At 44.5% G+C, this 18,480-nt stretch overlaps 1 pseudogene; it reads right to left on the reverse strand.

Moving 5' to 3' along the window:
- Positions 1–1,111: 1,111 nt before the first annotated feature.
- LOC101422519 (serine/arginine-rich splicing factor 3 pseudogene) lies at positions 1,112–1,604 on the reverse strand (annotated as a pseudogene).
- Between the last annotated feature and the right edge of the window lie 16,876 nt (positions 1,605–18,480).

The following is an 18,480-nucleotide window of genomic DNA, read 5'->3' on the forward strand; positions in this document are numbered from 1 at the left end:
GTGTACCCTTAAACTGGCAGGACATTGGTTATCTACAAGTCTCATATTTCCAAATAAAGGATGTTATTAAACACTGTGAAATTCATACACAGCAATCACGAAAGGAACTTATGACCTAAAGCAAAGGTAACTAACTTTCTTGAAATAGATTCTTTTCCAACTGGGAAACTGCCCAGTATGAAGACTAGCAGATTTTTAAAAATCTCCAGTCTAATTTAATGTTGCACCTTTTAATTTTTACCAGCTGACTTGTGTTCATAGTAGCTTTTAAAGACTGTTTGTTCAACTACAATTGCATACTACATCCCAGCTATGGACAAACTGAAGACCTTAATTTTTTTTAAGGTTTATGTATTTATTTCTCTCCCCAACCTCATTGTTTTGCACTTGCTGTCTGCTCTCTGTGTCTATTCGCTGTGTGTTCTTCTGTGTCTGCTTGTCTTCTCTTTAGGTGGTACTGGGAACTGATTTTGGGATATTCTGGAGCGAGAGATAGGTGTTCAATATCTTGTGCCACCTCAGCTCCCTGGTCTGCTGTGTCTCTTTTTGTCTCTCTTCTGTGTCTTTTTTCATTGTGTCATCTTGCTGTGCCAGCTCTTTGCGCAGGCCAGCGCTCCACATGGGCCAGCACTCCTGCATGGGCCAGCACTCGTGTGGGCCAGCTCGCTGCACAGGCCAGCTTGCCTTCACCAGGAGGCCCTGAGAATCGAACTCTGGACCCCCTATATGGCAGATGCGAGACCAATCACTTGAGCTACATCTGCTTCCCAAGACCTGAATTTTTGCCAGTTTTGTTACTGTAATGTTAAACATCACACTTTAGCTGGGCAGGATTTAGATTTATTATCAGTCTATGCATGACTGAAAATTCAAAGTAATTCAATTTTGCTTAAGGGAGCATTGTAGAGTAAATTCTTGGTATTACAACACACCTCATATGATCAATTTCAAACCACAGAGAATTACATCTTATGTGTGTCACTGTTACAAAGAGACAATAAACAAATTCAAACAACTTAAACATCTTAATAATGCACCAAGCTTATGATGTCTCAAGCAAAACTTGAATTTTCTGTACATACTCTCATCAAATGAAGTCATTTCCTGTACATCACTTCTTTTGTAAACTGATCCATTTCCTTTCATTTGACCTAGAACGGCTTCAAGGCCTGGAGAACGATCCGGACAGCTTGTGATTTCTTTCCCGAGACAGTGCTCTTTCTCTCCTCCAGTCTCTAGAAAGAGACCTGGTCTGGCTGTGGGAGAAGCTTCTCCTTGGAGATCTGAGGTGAGGTGGAGGACTCCTACAATATGATGACCCCAAGAGGGAGGAGGGCCCCGATGACAACTACTTTTTTCATTCGACAGCTCCACTCTTACACGGCAGGCACAGAGCATTCTTCCGTCTAGTTCTGGGACAGCATCTGCATCTCGGGGATCTTCAAATTCAACAAAACCAAAGCCGGGGGCATGTTTCTAGCACCCCACACACTTCAGAGTGGCCCATAATATCCAAAAGCCCATTCCAATTCAGTCTTGTTGCCATTAATTCCAAGATTGCCCACATAAACCTCACAGTCCAATGGACAAGAATCACGATGCATTTCAGGATCGTGGGTTGAAATGAGGCAGCTCAAACCCACGTGCTCAAATGGCCCTCACAGATGCTCCCATTTACCCGGTGCCCATGAAGTGGCCATGTTATTTAATGTACTGCAATTTTGCTAATTTTTTTAATTGGCTCTGTGATGGTTTGGAGCTATGAACTCCAGAAAAACACGTACTTAAGCTTAATCCAGTCCTGCAGGTGTGAACCAGTTTTATGTGGGATCTTTTGATGAGGTTACTTCAGTTAGGGTGTGGCCCAGCTCATTCAGGACGGGTTTAATCCTATCGCTGGCGTCCTTTATAAGCAGAATGAAATTCAGACAGGCAGAGGGAAAGCCCCAGAGGAAGCAAGAAGCTGAAAGTCAATGGAAACTGGAAGAGAAGGGAGAGGCTGCCACAAGCATTGCCAAGAGACAAAGGAGCCCAGGACCAAGGATTGCAGGCAGGCAGCCCCAGAGTGCCAGTCTTTGGGAAGAAAGCATTGACTTGATGATGCACTGATTTGTACTTCTCCTAGTCTCAAAATCGTGAGTCAATAACTTCTCATTTTTTAAGACAATCCATTACATGGTATTTGCTTTAGCAATGAGGAAACTAAATCAAGCTCTAACTTTTTTTTTGGTATGTATTCTTCAGTGTTTTCTACATATACAATCATGTCATCTACAAATAGAGATAGTTATTCCTTTCCAATTTGAATATCTTTTCTTTCTTTTTCTTGCCTAATTGCTCTTGAGGTAGGTTGGTATAGGAAAAGAGAAGCTTGGATCACAGGTGAGGCCTGACAGACAAATGGCCAGCAAATAACATGGCTATGAGACCCCGCCCAGAAACTTCCCGAGGGATCCCATGAGACCCTTAGCAATGAGAATCTCACTGAGAGTCAAGGGAAAGCCCCAGATACCCTCAAAAGGTCTCACCACTGGCCCCCTGAGAACTGACAGGTGGGGCAACCAATCAGAACAGCCAACAGCTGGGGCCCTGCCCCAACATTATGAAAAGGGTGAAGGAAAGACTTTAAAAAGCCCTGACCTGGGGCCCCACGTGCTTATCTCACCTTGCAGTACACGGCTGTCCATGCCTTGGACCATGTACTTTTCTTGTTTCCTTGTTTCTTAGTGAAGTCTTTACTCCCTTGCCTATCCTATAGCATGTCCTTAAATTCTTTTATGCAACATAAGCCTAGAAGTTAGAAGCCCTGAAACCACCACCACCGCCAGCACTCTGACCACAACTTCCAGTAGAAGAGCATGGTGAAAGTGGGCATCCTTGTCTTGCTCCTGGGGAAAACTTTCAATCTTTCACCATTCAGCATGACATGAGCTTTTCACATATGGCCTTTACTATTATGTTTATGAAGTTCTCTTCTGTTTTAGTTTGCTAAGGGCTGCTAAGGCAATACACCAGAGATGGGTTCACTGTTATAAGGAGAATTTATTAGGTTAAAAGCCTACAGTTCTGAGGTCATGAAAATGTCCAAATCAAGGTATCATCAAGAGATGCTGTATGAGTTGCAGCAAGTTGCAACTGTGGGTGATCAGGCATATGGCAGTGTCATCTAAAGATGCGTTCTTTCAGAGCTACAGCTATGAGTGATCAGGCACATGGCAGGGCATAGTGGAAGCATTGGCTCATCTCTCCTGCCTTCTTTTGGTCGCTGTGGCTTTTTTCCTGTGGGTTGCTTTTAGTCCTCCATTTATAAAGGACTCCAGTAAGAGGATTAAGACCCACTCTGGGTCCTGCAATCTAATCAAAGGCCCTTAACCAAAGTGATCTATTCAAAGGTAGGTCAAGTTCTGTTTTTTTTTTTTTTCATTATTTTTTTTTTCTGCTTCTCAGACTGGATCATGTCGATTTAGCTGTTTTCAAGTTCACTGATTCTTTCTTCTGCCTGCTTAAATCTGCTGTTGGACCCCTCTAGTGAATTTTTCATTTCAGTTATACTTTCAGTGCCATAATTTCAATTTGGTTCCTTTTACTACTTTTTAATTTTTAAAATTGATATTCTCTTTTTATTAGTACATCAGTTTCCTGATTTCCTTTAGCTCTTTGTCCATGGTTTCCTTTATCTCTTGGCATTTTGAAGACAGTTGATTTAAAGTCTTTGCCTAGTAACTCCAATGTTTGGGATTTCCATGATGTCACTCTTGCTACTTTTACTTTAAAAACAAAAGACAAAATCAAAACATCTTGGAGAGAAATTATTACAAAAATAACACATAGCATTTTCAGAAAACTTAAATAATAAAGAAAATGAAGGAAAAAAGTCCAAAGCATACATATTATACTCATTATATTGTATCTATCTATCCCCTAAACACATACACATACACACACACCTCTCTCTGTATCTGTTGTTTTTTTTACAAAATGGGGTAATATAGTGCTGTGTTTTTTTCTAACATGATAACACCATACTATTAAATATTCTGTAACTTTAATAGCTACAGAAAACAGAAAACTCCATTTAGGAATTTACAAATTTTTATTTATTCCAGTGATTTCTCAAACTTTAGGAGGCATTGCAGGCCCCTAGAGGACTGGTTAAGAAGAAATTGCTTCTGAGTCAGTAGGTCTCGGGTCCGCATAAGAATTTACATTTCTAACAAATTCCCAAGTGATGCTGATGCTGCTTGCCTGGGGAACCACATTTTGAGAACCATTGATTTAACCAATCACCATCTGTTAGACATTTAAGAATTCAATTTTATATATAATAAGCATGTATATAGCCAACTATCAATCACTCATGAATATTATATAAGGTCACATTTCCACTAATACCCAAATTACAAAATCTTTAAGTCTCCTCTCTGTCCTTGCCCTTATTTGAGAGTCTGCTCTAGGACTTCCAGTTTCAAGGTTCTGGAGATTATTTCCTTCCATTAACCCCTCCATCCTTTACAGAGATGTACCCGACTGCTCATGGCCTCAGTGAGATTGTTGCTAAGCCAAGCTTTCTGGCCTCGTTGGTGACCTCTTCTGCTACCACCACTCCAGCCCTGGAGTGTTGCCTCCTCCTGCCTACTTTCTCCCAGGCCTGGGACAGAGCCTTGGCACAACTGAGCACAGGCTGTAACTTCTGAATGAGGTTTGGAACTAATGGAACAGAGAACCACTTATAGATGTGACTACTCCCATAGTTCACAGGTTCAGACTTAGCCTTAGGATCACCTGCCCTGTCACATTTTGGGCTCATCTCCATTTGGAATGATCCAGCTCATCCTCTGTTTGTCTTCCCTTCAGCCCCTTCCTCTCTTTGGGAGTGCACTGTGTGCCTCTGAATCTAAATACAACTGCCCTGAGAGCCAGACAGAGGAAGGGGTTTCTCCCCTCTTCCAGTCAGAAGCTCCTCCCAGTTCAGTGGGAATAATGGCCCCTTCCTTCAAAGAACCCACAGCCTTCAACAGCAGGAATATGGCCTGGTCTGCTCATCCCAAAAGGACACATTTAGAACACATGGACTAATCTTCCAAGTTTTTCAGTCTTTTTTTCCCCTAGGTTTTCTTTTTTACTTTATCGGAAAAGTAGTTAAGTAGAGATTATTCAGTCTTTTTTGCTTTATTTTTATTTTTTCTTTTCATATTTTTCTTTTTGTGTCTAGTCATTCAGTCTTCAATAACAACATGGGAGGAAATTAATAGTCTAGGTCAGAAATTTGCAAACTTTTGGTCTCAGAACAATAACACTTTTTTTTTTAGATTTAAAAAAAAATTTCTTTCCCCTTCCCTGCCTGCCTCCAGCTGTCTACTCTCTGTGTCCATTTGCTATGTGTTCTTCTGTGTCTGCTTGCATTCTTGTCAGCAGCACCAGGAATCAGTGTCTCTTTTTGTTGCGTCATCTTGCTGTGCCAGCTCTCCGGGTGTGTGATACCACTCCAGGGCAGGCTGTGCTTTTTTCACATGGGGCGGCTCTCCTTGAGGGCGCGCTCCTTGAGCGTGGGACTCCCCTACATGGGGGACACCCCTGTGTGGCAGGGCACTCCTTACGTGCATCAGCACTGTGCGTGGGCCAGCTCCACACGGGTCAAGGAGGCCCTGGGTTTGAACCCTGGACCTCCTATGTGGTAGGCGGATGCTCTATCAGTTGAGCCAAATCTGCTTCCCAGAATAACCCTCTTAATGATAATTGAAGACCTTGAAACTTTTGTTTATGTAGGTCATATCTATCGATCCTTATTATACTAGAAATGGCTGAGAAAATTTAAAAATATTTATTACTTTGTTTAAAAATAATGAATCCATTATGTGTTCACATAAATAACACCTTTTAATGAAAATAACTACATTCTTCAAAAAACGTGGGAATGTTTATATTTTTGCAAATCTCTAGTGTGTGGCTTATTAGAAGAGAAGTGGATTCTCATATTTGCTTTTGCATTCAATCTGTTGAGGTATTTTGTTTTAGGTGAAGTATATGAGGAAAATGTAGCCTCAGACACATAGGTAGTTGGAAATGGGACATGTTTTTAAATAGACTTTTCAGATATTTGTGGATGCTTCTTTGATTCTACACCAAAACTTGTCAGGTGGTAGCTTCAGGACAGTCAGCTGCACTGTGGAATCTGAAACTCTGTTGTGGCAGTTTGAGATTGTTTGTGAATTGCAAAAAGAGAAAGATTATGTTTGTCAACTAGTCTGCTCCTCTGGGTGTGATGTCCTTTGACTGTATTAAATTCAGTTGAGGGGCCTTTGATTATATTACCTGGTAAGATTGCTTTTGGGGCTTTTTTTTGCGGGGGGAGGGAGGGCAGCTTTTTGATTCAGCTGCATCAGTGGGGCAGGCCCCTTGCTGGGTGGGATATAAATGAACTCACATGGGCAGACAGACAGGAAGAGAAAGCTCTGTCATTTTTGATCCTGCCCTGTGACAGAAAGGAGAAGTCCGGAAAAGAAACAAGCCCTATGCCAGGAGAGAGAGGAAGCCCTAAGAGCCAAGCCCTGTGCTTGCAGCTGACCTTGGGAAGAAAGCAGAGCAGCTGGGCCTGAGCTAGGAAGCCCAGAGCGCCAGGCGGAAACCTTGCAGAGATCTTGCTTCACCACGTGGCAACTCGCCGGGAGCAACAATAGCTGACTTTGGTGAGGAAGCTTCTCTGCTAATGTCTTGATTTGGCCTTGGAACTGTAAGATTTTACCCCCAAATAAATCCCCTTTATAAAATCCAGAATCTTTCTGGTACTTTGCATCAGAATCCCTTTGGCAGACTAATACACATATCAATAAACAGTTCGTTATTGTTGCTGTTTCTCTTTTACTTTGTTTTTTTTTTCTTCTTCTTCTTTTTAAATAAACTTTTTGTACTCTGTTTCATTAAAATCCATTGGTTTCTTTTATGCTTTGAATTGATCTTTTACCTATTCATGATTTTGTAACATTATGCACTGGTTATTTGGAAAATACTGGTTCACTGAATTTTGCAGATCTCTCAAATGTTCACACATTTCATTATCCATTATCTATGAAATTAGGAAGGTTTTTAGGTACTGGAAAACAGCCAAACTCACAGTGACAGATATTTTCCCATAATTCTAATTTTCACCTGAAAGCTTGACTTTTATCACTGACAACACTGTCAGCTGTTTTCCTTGAAGTGCAGGTTCACTTTGTTCACTTTCAGGAAAATGACTGCCAAATACCCAAGTTCAAAGAACCATAGATTGTCAGTTGTCTTTCAAGTAAAAATCTTGTTTTGTAAAAAAAGTAGTTTGGTCAGGTCACAATTCAATACAACTCAATTTTCTCAAGACGTATCCAGGATTATCTGAAAAGCCATAGAGCAGAAGCCTTGTTTCATCACATATGATACTGAAAAGTCATGGATCCACAAGGTGAGATATAATAAAATTACTATTTATGGTTTCTTTTTTTTTTTTTTTAAAGATTTATTTATTTATTTAATTTCCCCCCCTCCCCTGGTTGTCTGTTCTCGGTGTCTATTTGCTGCGTCTTGTTTCTTTGTCCGCTTCTGTTGTCGTCAGCGGCACGGGAAGTGTGGGCGGCGCCATTCTGGGCAGGCTGCTCTTTCTTTTCACGCTGGGCGGCTTTCCTCACGGGCGCACTCCTTGCACGTGGGGGGCCCACGCGGGGGACACCCTTGCGTGGCACGGCACTCCTTGCGCGCATCAGCACTGCGCATGGCCAGCTCCACACGGGTCAAGGAGGCCCGGGGTTTGAACCGCGGACCTCCCATATGGTAGACGGACGCCCTAACCACTGGGCCAAAGTCTGTTTCCCTATTTTATGGTTTCTTTAAGACATTTATATGTGAAATCGGCACCTCTTTTCTTTCCCTTTTTTCTGCAGCTGCGTGGTGAAATAATGCACTGACTACTAGTACGATTTGGTGCCACTGCCTTGATTCCTGCTAAGGCACCAGCAGAATTACCCACTATTGCTTTTGCACCATCAGTGCAAATTTCAACACCATGAAACAATTAACATCTTAATATTATTATGAAAATAATGTTTAGTGTTTATATCAGCTTTATTCATAATCACCCCAAACTGCAAACAACCAGGATATCCTTTAACAGGTGAATGGATAAACAAACTGTGGTACATCCATACAAAGGAATATTATTCAAGGTAAAAGGAAGTGAGCTATCAAGCTGTACAAAGACAGTGGAGGAAACTTAAAGACCTATGGCCAGTTGCAAGCAGCCAGTCTGGAAAGGCTACAGACTGCGATTCCAACTATGTAACATCCTGGAAAAGGCAGAACCATAGAGACAGCAAAAGATCAGGGGTTGTCAGTGGCTGGGGGTGGGGAGGGAAGGGATGAATAAATGGGGATTTTAGGGCAGTTTAAATGATTCCGTATGAAACTATAATAGTGGACACATATCAGTATGCATTTGCTAAAACCCGCAGAGCTGTACAACAATGTGAACCCTAATGAAAGCTATGGTCTGTAGTTAATAACAATTTATTAAAATTGGTTCCTTAATTATAACAAATTTACTATACTCGGGCAAGATGTTAATAATAAAAGAAATTGTGAGGTGGGGTAGAAGGCTGGGGGCTGGGGGTATATGGAACTCCTGGTACTATCTCCTCAATTATTCTGTAAATCTAAAACTGTACTAAGAAATAAAATCTATTTATTATTTTAAAAAATTGACCCCAGACTAAAAAATCTGAATTGTTCTATAACGATGAAAGGAATTGAATTCACAGCTTAAAAAAATCTTCCCGCAAATAAATTCCAAACCAAGATGGGCTTCACCAACAGATTTTATCAAACATTTAAGGGAGAAATAATATCAATTTTACAAACATTTCTACCATATACTAAAAGAGAAAATGCTGCGCAGCTCATTTTATGAGGCCAGTATAATCTTGATACCACAACCTTCCTTACAAAGATATTGGCGAAGGGGAATTAGCAACCAAAGGATGCAAAAATTTCAAACAAAATACCGACAAAACAGTTCTAGAGATGCCCCTCAGTAACGTGGGCGGGCCTCACCCAATCCACTGGGGAACGTAAGGCGGAAAACAGAGAGTTCCGGGACTCAGAAGGAATTCTGCCTTAGACTGCAGTGCCAGCTCCCCTTGGCATCTCCAGCCTGCAGACGTGCCCTGCGGATCGTGGAGTACTAGTCCCCATAACTGCATCGGCCAATTACTTAAAATCAAGCTTCTCTCCATTGACCCATCGATTGATTGAACCTGTTGGCTCTGTTTCTGATACCCTCACTGGTAGTCACAAAAGGAAACTTCTTAATTCAATAAAGGGTATTTACCAGAAAATGACAACAAATATCGTCTGTTTATTACGAGAATAATTTTGATCTCATGGAATCCTGAAAGGGTTTCGGGGATCCCCTAGAGGCCCACAGACGGGACTTGGAGAACCCCTGGTCTAGGTTGTCCGAGGCTTCTCTTCCAGCCCGGGTGCTGGTCGCGTCCCTCTGTCCCACCTGAGGCCTCTCCATTTTAGCTTCTCATCTCCTGTCAACAACTCAATTTCACTGCTAAATTGAGATTAGGAATATAACAATGGGTTCATTTTTTTAAAAAATTTACTTTTTTCTTCTTTTTGGGTTTACATTTTCAACTATTCAAAGGAACCAAATGGGGACAATTTTCTATTAGTCATAGATCTGAATGTGGTAAAAATTAAAAAACAACAAAGAAAAAACCCCAACCTGTATCACAAGCTTATTTCCAATACAATTGTGATCACGACCTGCCACTGTCCTTACATTTTCCAGTCACAACCATTACCTTCCCTCTGCGATGTCACGTTATTTTTTTTTACATCATATACTTTCAAATGTCAAGCAGCAGACTATGTCATAAATTGCTGACCCTTTTCTCCTCTAATGATCACAGCTTATTTTATTCTTCAAGTATTCTTCTCAGAGCAATTAGCCCACTCATTAGACATTCAGCATATTCAGATGTTAATGTGCACACTGTGCTGACGCCACTGTGAGCCCCGCTTTGCTGAGGAGCTAAAATTATGTTGCCATTCTGCTTGGTGCTAGAGGTTCTGTGCTGGAAGCAGCCAAGGTTATTGAAGTACCACGTCGAGCTGGAATGAGAACACAGAACCTGTGAGCTGAAGGGGTCAGCGAGTCTAGGGCCCACTCCTCTGGAACTGGCCAGCCACCACTCTGCAGAGGACCGCTATTTGAGTGGACTGGCTTTGGGGAATGCTTGACATAGTTCCTGCAGGGTCTCGACTAACTGCCGCCTCTGCCCCAGGTTCCGCTGCCAGGACTGCCAGCTGGAGGAACCTCTCCCCGAGCTGAAATCTGCCCCCGAGTTTCCACTCGTTTGTTTTCGCTCGGCCTTAGGGAGCCCCAAGGAACATGTCTGTTCTCTGTGCTCCGGGACTGTTTTGGAGATTGAGGACAGTGACTCCGTCCCTGTGGTCTGCTCTTTGAAGGTTCAGCTGTCCCAGTTCCTTAAATGACAGGTCACAGCCCCTTTACCACCCCAGCCGCTCCCCTTGGTTTCCTGGGGCTCCTGTTTAAAGGAAGAGCTCGGAACCTGAAGCAAGGGTTCTGGCGTGGCTGAACCCATGAATGCTGCCCGAGGTTGTATTAATTAGTTAGTCACGGTCAGCTTGAACCACTCAGTCTGCTAATTGATACTTAGGCATTTAGACCCAAATAGGGGGTCTAATATTGTCATGATTACAATACGGCATGTTAAATTTTTTAAAATTTTTACTTCTCTCTCCCTCCCCACTACCCCCAGTTGTCTGCTCTCTGTGTGCATTCGCTGTGTGTTCTTCTGGTTCTGCTTGTATTCTTGTCAGCAGCACCAGGAATCTGTGTTTTCGTTGTGTCATCTTGCTGTGTCAGCTCTTTCTGTGTGTGGTGCCACTCCTGGGCGGGCTGCACTTTTTTCAAGCAGGGTGGTTCTCCTTACGGGGCACACTCCTTGCACATGGGGCTCCCCGATGTGGGGGACACCCCTGCATGGCACAGCACTCCTTGCACACATCAGCACTGCGCGTGGGCCAGCTCATCACGTGGGTCAGGAGGCCCTGGGTTTGAACCCTGGACCTCTCATGTGGTGGGCAGACGCTTCCCATAGCATGTTAAATTTGGTTCAATGCAAGGCCTGTCTACTTTTCCATATACTGAATCTAGCTTTTCCACCCATAAATGTAATTAATTTATCTACATTTCTATCTTCACACAAATCAAAGTTTAAAACGTCCAACAGAAAAGGTCTCAGAATGGACTCCTTCACCTACCACCAGGGACTCAAATCAAAGTGTCCACACAACGACGCATACCCCCCACCCCCCCGCCTGCACCCCAACGGAGCTCAAGCTGTCCGGGAGGAGAACGTCAAAGAATATTCCAGGTTACTAACAGACCGGTTAAAGTGACCTGGAAAAGCAAGCAAGAGGAAGGAAGGAGGGAGTGAAAGGCCTGGGGGCGGCCCATGTGGCAGGACTGGGTTCCGAGCAGCTGCCTTCCCAGGCCCTCGCTCTGGCCCGCGGCGGGGAGGTGTCAAGGCCGGGTCAAGGCAAGGCAGGCTGGTGCTCCGCCGTGACCGGAGAGGGGGCGACTGAGAACCAGGAAGCAGAGGCAAAGTTGGAGGCTGGAAGGTGGCCAGTTAGTACGTCCAGCCGGAGGGACCGCAGAAGAGGAGAGACAGACAAAGTCACAGGTAGCTCTGGGGTTATTTCCTTAGGTATACCTTACCTATTTTCCTAAGAATACCAGGGAAAATAGAGCTATTTGAATTAAAAGGAATGAAAATCAAATAAAATTTTATAAATGCCATTCCTCAGTCTCCCTAGCCTCATTTCCAGGGCTCAGTAGCCCCTTTTTACCAGTGGCTGCCGTACTGGACAGCGCAGACGCAGAACAACTCCACAAAGTTCTGCTGGACAGCGCTGCTCTGGAGCTCTCTGCGTGCACCTCTAGAAAAGGGGAGAACCAGATTGGAAATCATTTTAGTGTTATTTATTTTCCCTTTGCCTTCCTTCAAGACCAGCTCAAATGTCAACACTCCCGGGAACTCACCTCTATGCTTGATCTGTATTTGCACGCTGCATGTCGCACAGCATGCTGAGGTAGGCTGTTCCCAGCAGCAGCAGGTGCATCTAACAGGACTTAACTTGGAGACCCCAGAGCAGGTATTTGGCAATCCTTAACCAAAGTGTGGCTGCTTCTTTCTGGAGAAGGCGTCTTCCCTGACAATGAGATTTGGGGGTCAGACGTGGGGCAGGAAAGGGACAGGGGCCCAGCCAGTGCTGCAGAGTCCACCTCCGCAGCTATGCAAAAATTTGTAATCAAAACTGTTGACCTAGTGTCCTAGGCCACTGCAGCCTGGCTGTCAAGAGGTTCAAGTCAAGGCCTGATCTGCCTAAGACCAGGTATCTCGTCATCTCACCTGTGCGCCCGCCCTACAATTCCAGTCTGCCTTTCTTCCTTTTAAAGTTCCTGTTCCAGAAGCTCTTAGAGTTTGCAGGAATAAGAGCCATCCATTCTACCTTCTAAATCTCTTTAGAGTTAAATTTTCATTTCTCTGCTTTCCCACCCAGCCCCCACCTGCCCCCACTTTCTCTAAGACCCAGAGCTGGCCATGACATTCTCTCTAAGTCCTGGGGTGGCTCGCCGGGCCCTTCCCACTCTAGCCTCGCTGTTAACCTTGCCCAGAACCAAGATGGCCGCTCACATGTCTCCGCCCTTGACCTTGCGGTTCTCTTGGTCTCGACTGCAACCCCCCTGCGCCGCCCCTTCCGCTGGTGAATCGCTACACTCCCTTCAGCGTCCTAGTTAAACCTCGTCTCCTCAAGAAGCCTGTGGGCATCCCCCGGGCAGATGGACGTGACCCGAGCCCCGGGCCTTGGTCCTGTGTCCTGAGTATGGTAATCAGGGGGCTGCGTCTGCCCTAAGCCGGGAAGTCTCCAGGGCCGGCAGCGGGCCTGACTCATGCCCTATCCCCAGAGGCCCGCGCAGGCCCTGACTCATAATGAACGCTCACTAAGTGGCCATCAGGGCAGCGCCAGCCTGTGAGGTTCTGCTGTGACTGAAAATGAGGACTGAGGACCTTCTGTGTGGGCTGCTCTCGCCAAGCTCCCGGGTGTCCACCTGCTGAAAGAGACCCCGGGACAAGTGCCCTGGGGGGGGGGGTGAGAACGCGGAGGAAAGCGAGAGGCCTGCAGCTGTTGGCCTGAAAGCCTCACTGTCCGCAGGCAGGGCCCTGGGGCCAGCACAAGCCCCTTCCTTGAGGGCGGGAATACAACACAGGGCCCCTTGGAGCGGGCTCTCAGAGGGACCCCTCTGTGGGTCCTCCTGCGGGGGAGCGTGGGGGACAAAGGGGAGAAACTATTGAGTAGAAGGGAGAGAGATGGAGCACTGCCACCCCAACAGAGCACGGGGGCGTCCTGGCCCGGAAATAGCAAGAGGATTCCCTCAGAATACCAGGGAGAAGCAGGAGCTAACAGCAACTTTTTTTTTTTACTTTGTGGTAAAAAAACATTTAACAAAAAATTTGCCATTTAACCATTTTAAAACGTGCAATTCAGGGGCATTGATTACATTTACAAGGTTGTGCTGCCATCACCACCACCCATGACCAAAACTTTTCATCACCCCATCAAGATACCCCATACTCATTAAGCAATAACTCCCTGTGTCCCCTCCCCTGGGCCCCTGGTCTCCTCAAGTCTTGATGAGTCTGCCTCTTGTAGGTATTTCATCAAAGTGGGATCATTTCTTTGTCTTTCTGTGTCTGGCTTACTTCGGTTAGCATGAAGGTTTCAAGGTTCATCTGTGCTATAGCATGTATCAGAACTCATCTCTGTTTATGGTGGAATGATGTTCCCTCGACTGGCTAGACCACATTTTGTTTTGCCAGTCATCTGTCCACGGGCACTTTGGTTGTTTCCACCTTTGGCTATTGTGAATACTACTACTATGAACACAGTGTGCAAGTATCTGTTTGAATCCCTCCTTCCAGTTCTTGGGGGTATATACCTAGGAGTGGACTTATAGTCACGTGGTGAATCTATGCTTAACTTTTTGTGGCACCTCCAAATTGTTTACCAATAGCACATTTAAAATGTGCACCATACTTCACAGTTACCAAGTCACTTCCATTTCTATCCTCTTCTTTGACCAATTATCTAGCCTGAGGGACAGGCAAGGCAAGGCTGGGGTTATTATTTGCAGATCAGGAAACTAATATCCAGAGAGGTGAAGTGACTTGCCCAGGGCATATTATGAGCAAAGCCCTTTGAAAGGAAGGGAGTTTCCCAGGATCATGAAGTAATAAGCAGAACGATGATGCAGGTATTATGTTTTTTTAAATCTTTGTAGAGTTTTCTTATTAATCATATGTTTTTTAAAAAAATCTAATAAATTGAATCCCTGTAGGACTTTCAGGCATCTTTTGGAAAATTTGACCAGATGGCATTAGACATTTTTTCCAACAATGAATTCCATGGACTTTAGTGTTCATTGTGTCCTGGGTACACGAATCTCTGGATAGAACAAGTGTCAGCTTGCAAGTAATTTCCAAAATAAATAGCTCTCCTGCCCAGTCAGCGTCCCTGCCTGACTTATCCCAGACTCTCAAGCCCATTATTCACTTACTTTTCAGCTAGCCACCAGTCTCCTCTTTCCACTCATTCTAGACCCTACAATACAGCCACCCTCCATTGATGAACAGCTCCCTTCCTCTGTCAGCAACAACTAGGGCTAGAGGAGGCATTTCTATATGTGACTAGAATGTAGCGTGGTCGTCATGTATTATCAAGATCTTAGTTTCATTCCCATTAAAGGAAAGCAGCAAGTGGCTGGATTTGTGAAGCCTCACTCTATTCACTCATTCTTTTTTAGAGAGATGACTACATCCTTCTGGGTGCCATATTTGCTACTGGTATATATGGTAATGGAATTTCCTGTAGGTCAGTGTAGGTGCATGATTTTCTAAAGAGGATAGTCTTCCTTGGATGGCTGGACTAAGTTATTTAACTTCTACCTGACAAAACTCTCCCCCAGCCTCTTTACAAGAGAACAAGTATTGTATATCCATCTGAACTGGGTGAACACAGAAACTACTAGAAGCTTGGGAGAAATGGTACCTTCCTAGCTTCTGACTCAAGAGTCTAGGCTCTAGTCACTGCACACACACTTTTCAGGAAGGTGCTTGCCCCTATCATTTAATAGAAGAAAAAGACAGTCTCGTTCCTGAGAAGGAACTACATTCACCAATTTTAATGCTAAAGTCTACATCAACAGTGTGTTACATTCTATTTCCATTTCAACCAAACAGTCCAAGGCCCTTTGGATGGAAGAGTTGTGGGATATTCTAGATATGGCTGGCAGTCTTTGAGGATGGCTAGTCTGGGTTTGCTTTCATTTCTCTCTTGATTATCTAGAACATTGGGGCACAGAAACAAGAAGAATCAGATGTGCTTTCTGCTGCCAGGGGAGGGGGCGCTCATTACAGAGTGCTGGGCCAGGCCTCTGCCTTCAGCCTTTGCTGTGGGATCCCACATGGGGTCTCTCCTGGCTCAGCAAGGCTGGCCTCCAAACGAGAGTGCTAGCAATAAATGGTAACAACACAGAGCGTAAAGAAGCACCAAGGGATTCTTTAGGCTCTCGTTGAAATTGCCCAGGATACATGGCTGAGAAGATCAGATCAGATTCTGAGCTGCGTCTGTTAAAGGTGCGCACGGCCATGTAGGAGAATGCCAGACAAGACCTGGCGGTGCACCCCCTGCCTGCTAAGGTAACTCTAATTCCCGTTTCCTCCCCTCGCTGGCTACAACCAAAGCGTCAGTAAAAAATAAAATACAAAAAAGCCTAGCATTTGTTGAGCAAGTGGGACAGAATGTCAATTAGCTAAATGTTTGGCATGCAAATATTCCCAATGCTAATTCGGCCAGAGGAGGTTGGGGCGGAGGGGCACAAAAACAAACAAGCGTGTCAAGAGAATTAGGGAGAAGGCAGGCTCCTGCCAAGGAAGAGTGCTGGGGCCAGAGCCCACCACCTAGCTGACAGGTCAGACGGTGCAATTGCCGTTTGTGTCCACCTGGTGGCAGCAGCTCTAGCCTCAGGCATCTCTAACTCGATTGAGGCAAGGAGAATTATCCTGAGTCTACACCACAGGCCAGGCCTTTGGCAGGCACTGGTGGCTAAATCATCTGGAAGTTACTAGTCACCAGCAGCGGTTCCTCTCGGGCAGAGTCTCATCTAGGTTATTCCAATTCTAAACTCCAAGTCCAGGGGATACAGCCTGCGGGAGGCAGGGGGGTGACCCAAACGAAAGGGGATAAAGCATTATGGTAGGTTCTAGAACATAGTCTATGGCAGGACAGCTAAAATGCCAAGGGGTGGAGAAGTTAGCTGGGCTCTGAAACAGGAGAGGCCAAAAGAGACCAAAGAGAGGCAGATGAACAAGAGTGGGTCGGTGGCAGGTGGACTCGCTCGGGTCCTTTGCTCTGAATTAAAACCAGCTCTTTTTTTGGGTCTCCATCTCCTTATGGATAAAAGAACCCTAATGCCCAGCTCAGCTTTGCAGTCTGGCAACATTATTTCACTTTGTTGAGACCACGAACGACCTAACACCAGCCACTGGGGTACGGCCCGCGGCACCCGGCACTGTGCTGGTGCTTCCCCAGAGCCATCACCGCTCGGCCCCCCAACAGCCTTGCACGACAGGTGTAATGGCGCCTGTGCTACGGGGGACGGAGGAGGGAAGGCTTTGTGGAGCTCGCCCAAGGGCACACAGAACCTGACTTGAACCTAGGCTTGCTGGGGGCTAGGGCTAACCCTTACTCACCCTTCCAAACTGAACTTAAGCATCATCTCTTCCAGGAAGACTTCTTTGACTCCTCCCATGTTAGGTTTTGGCATCCCTCCTCTGTGTTTCCTTTATTTTCTTTGTATGCCATGTTTTATATTTGCCTTTGTATCCTAGTACCTGCCCAGTTCTGGAAACAGAGGCGGCGGTCCAAATGATGGCAGAAAGAGGGAGATAAAGGGAGGGGAGGGAAAAAAGAAGAGAGGAGATTGGAAACGAAAATACGCCACTACTTTAATTTATTAAATACTAAAAGAACTAAAAGAACTAAGAGCTCATGGCCTCCAGAGCCAAGCCACCCAGCTCTTCTACTAGGTGTGTGACTTAGGACACACAAGTTCAATGCCTGTGCTTCAGTCTCGTCATCTATAAAATAGGGGTGCCGATCATACCTACCTTTGCAAATGCCATGAAGACGAACTGAGCTATTATAGTACAGTGTATGTACACTGTCTGGGATAATTGTAAGCAGGCTTGCTCAGTAAATTTTTAGCTATTATTAATTCCATGAAATAAAAGTGAAAAAAATGAACACTATTAATAAAAAAATGTAAAGTGAAAAAATACATGACACTATTACATACATAAAGATGATCTACACTTTCCCAACTCTATTTGTTGACTAATGCCAGGGTGATTCCAAGGCAGTTAAAAAAAAGATAACTAGGGGAGCGGATGTGGCTTAAGCTGTTGAGTGCCTGCTTCCCATGTAGGAGGTCCTGGGTTCCTGAAAAAAACAAACAACAAACAAAACAAATGAAAAATCCAACTCGGGGAAGCCAATGTGGCTCAGTGGTTGAGAGCTGACTTCCCACATACAAGGTCCCAGATTCAATTCCCAGCCCCAGGACCTCAAAAAAAAAAAAAAAAAAAAAAAAGATAATAATACTAATTATAGTCACAGAAGGCACAATATAATATTCTTGTGTTTCCATTCTCATGCTCGCAGAATTAAGTACTCCATTTATCCTCAGAACATTTGGAAATATTGATATTAAAATTACCACATTGTATTGTAGTCTAACTCCAGATTTACTCATCTATCAACCTCAGTTAGACTGAGCTCTTTAAGAGCAAGAATTTGATTCCTCTCTCTGTCTCCAATTCTTACCAAAGGACCTGGCAAGAAATAAATGCTCCATAAATGTTTGGTGAATGAATATAGTAGAAAAGATGCATATATACATGAACAATAAAATAAAAAATATTAAGTGCGTTTTACCATAAAAGAGGCTCAAACAAAGCACGATTGTATCTCAGAAAGGAGGGTCCACATCTAGGTAAGAAAAGGCAGTAGAACATAATGGTTGAGTCTTAAAGTCAGATAGCCTTGGTTTTAGCCCTGACCACGCCACTCCTGAGTTTAGGTGGCCAAGAGTTTGTAACCTGAGTTCTTTCAGCCGTAGTTTTCTTATCAGTGAAGTGGGGACAACAGTAGTGGAGAAACCAAACAAGATGGAACCCTGAAAAATGTCACGCCCATGTGATGTATTTGTAGTGTGGCCAGCTTTTCATCATAATCACTGCCCATGGCAGCAGCGCCATCATCGCATCGTCACCAAAGGCTTTGCGATGGAGGCGCTCA

Source organism: Dasypus novemcinctus, chromosome 8 (genome assembly GCF_030445035.2).
Source record: "Dasypus novemcinctus isolate mDasNov1 chromosome 8, mDasNov1.1.hap2, whole genome shotgun sequence".
Taxonomy (NCBI): Eukaryota; Metazoa; Chordata; class Mammalia; order Cingulata; family Dasypodidae; genus Dasypus; species Dasypus novemcinctus.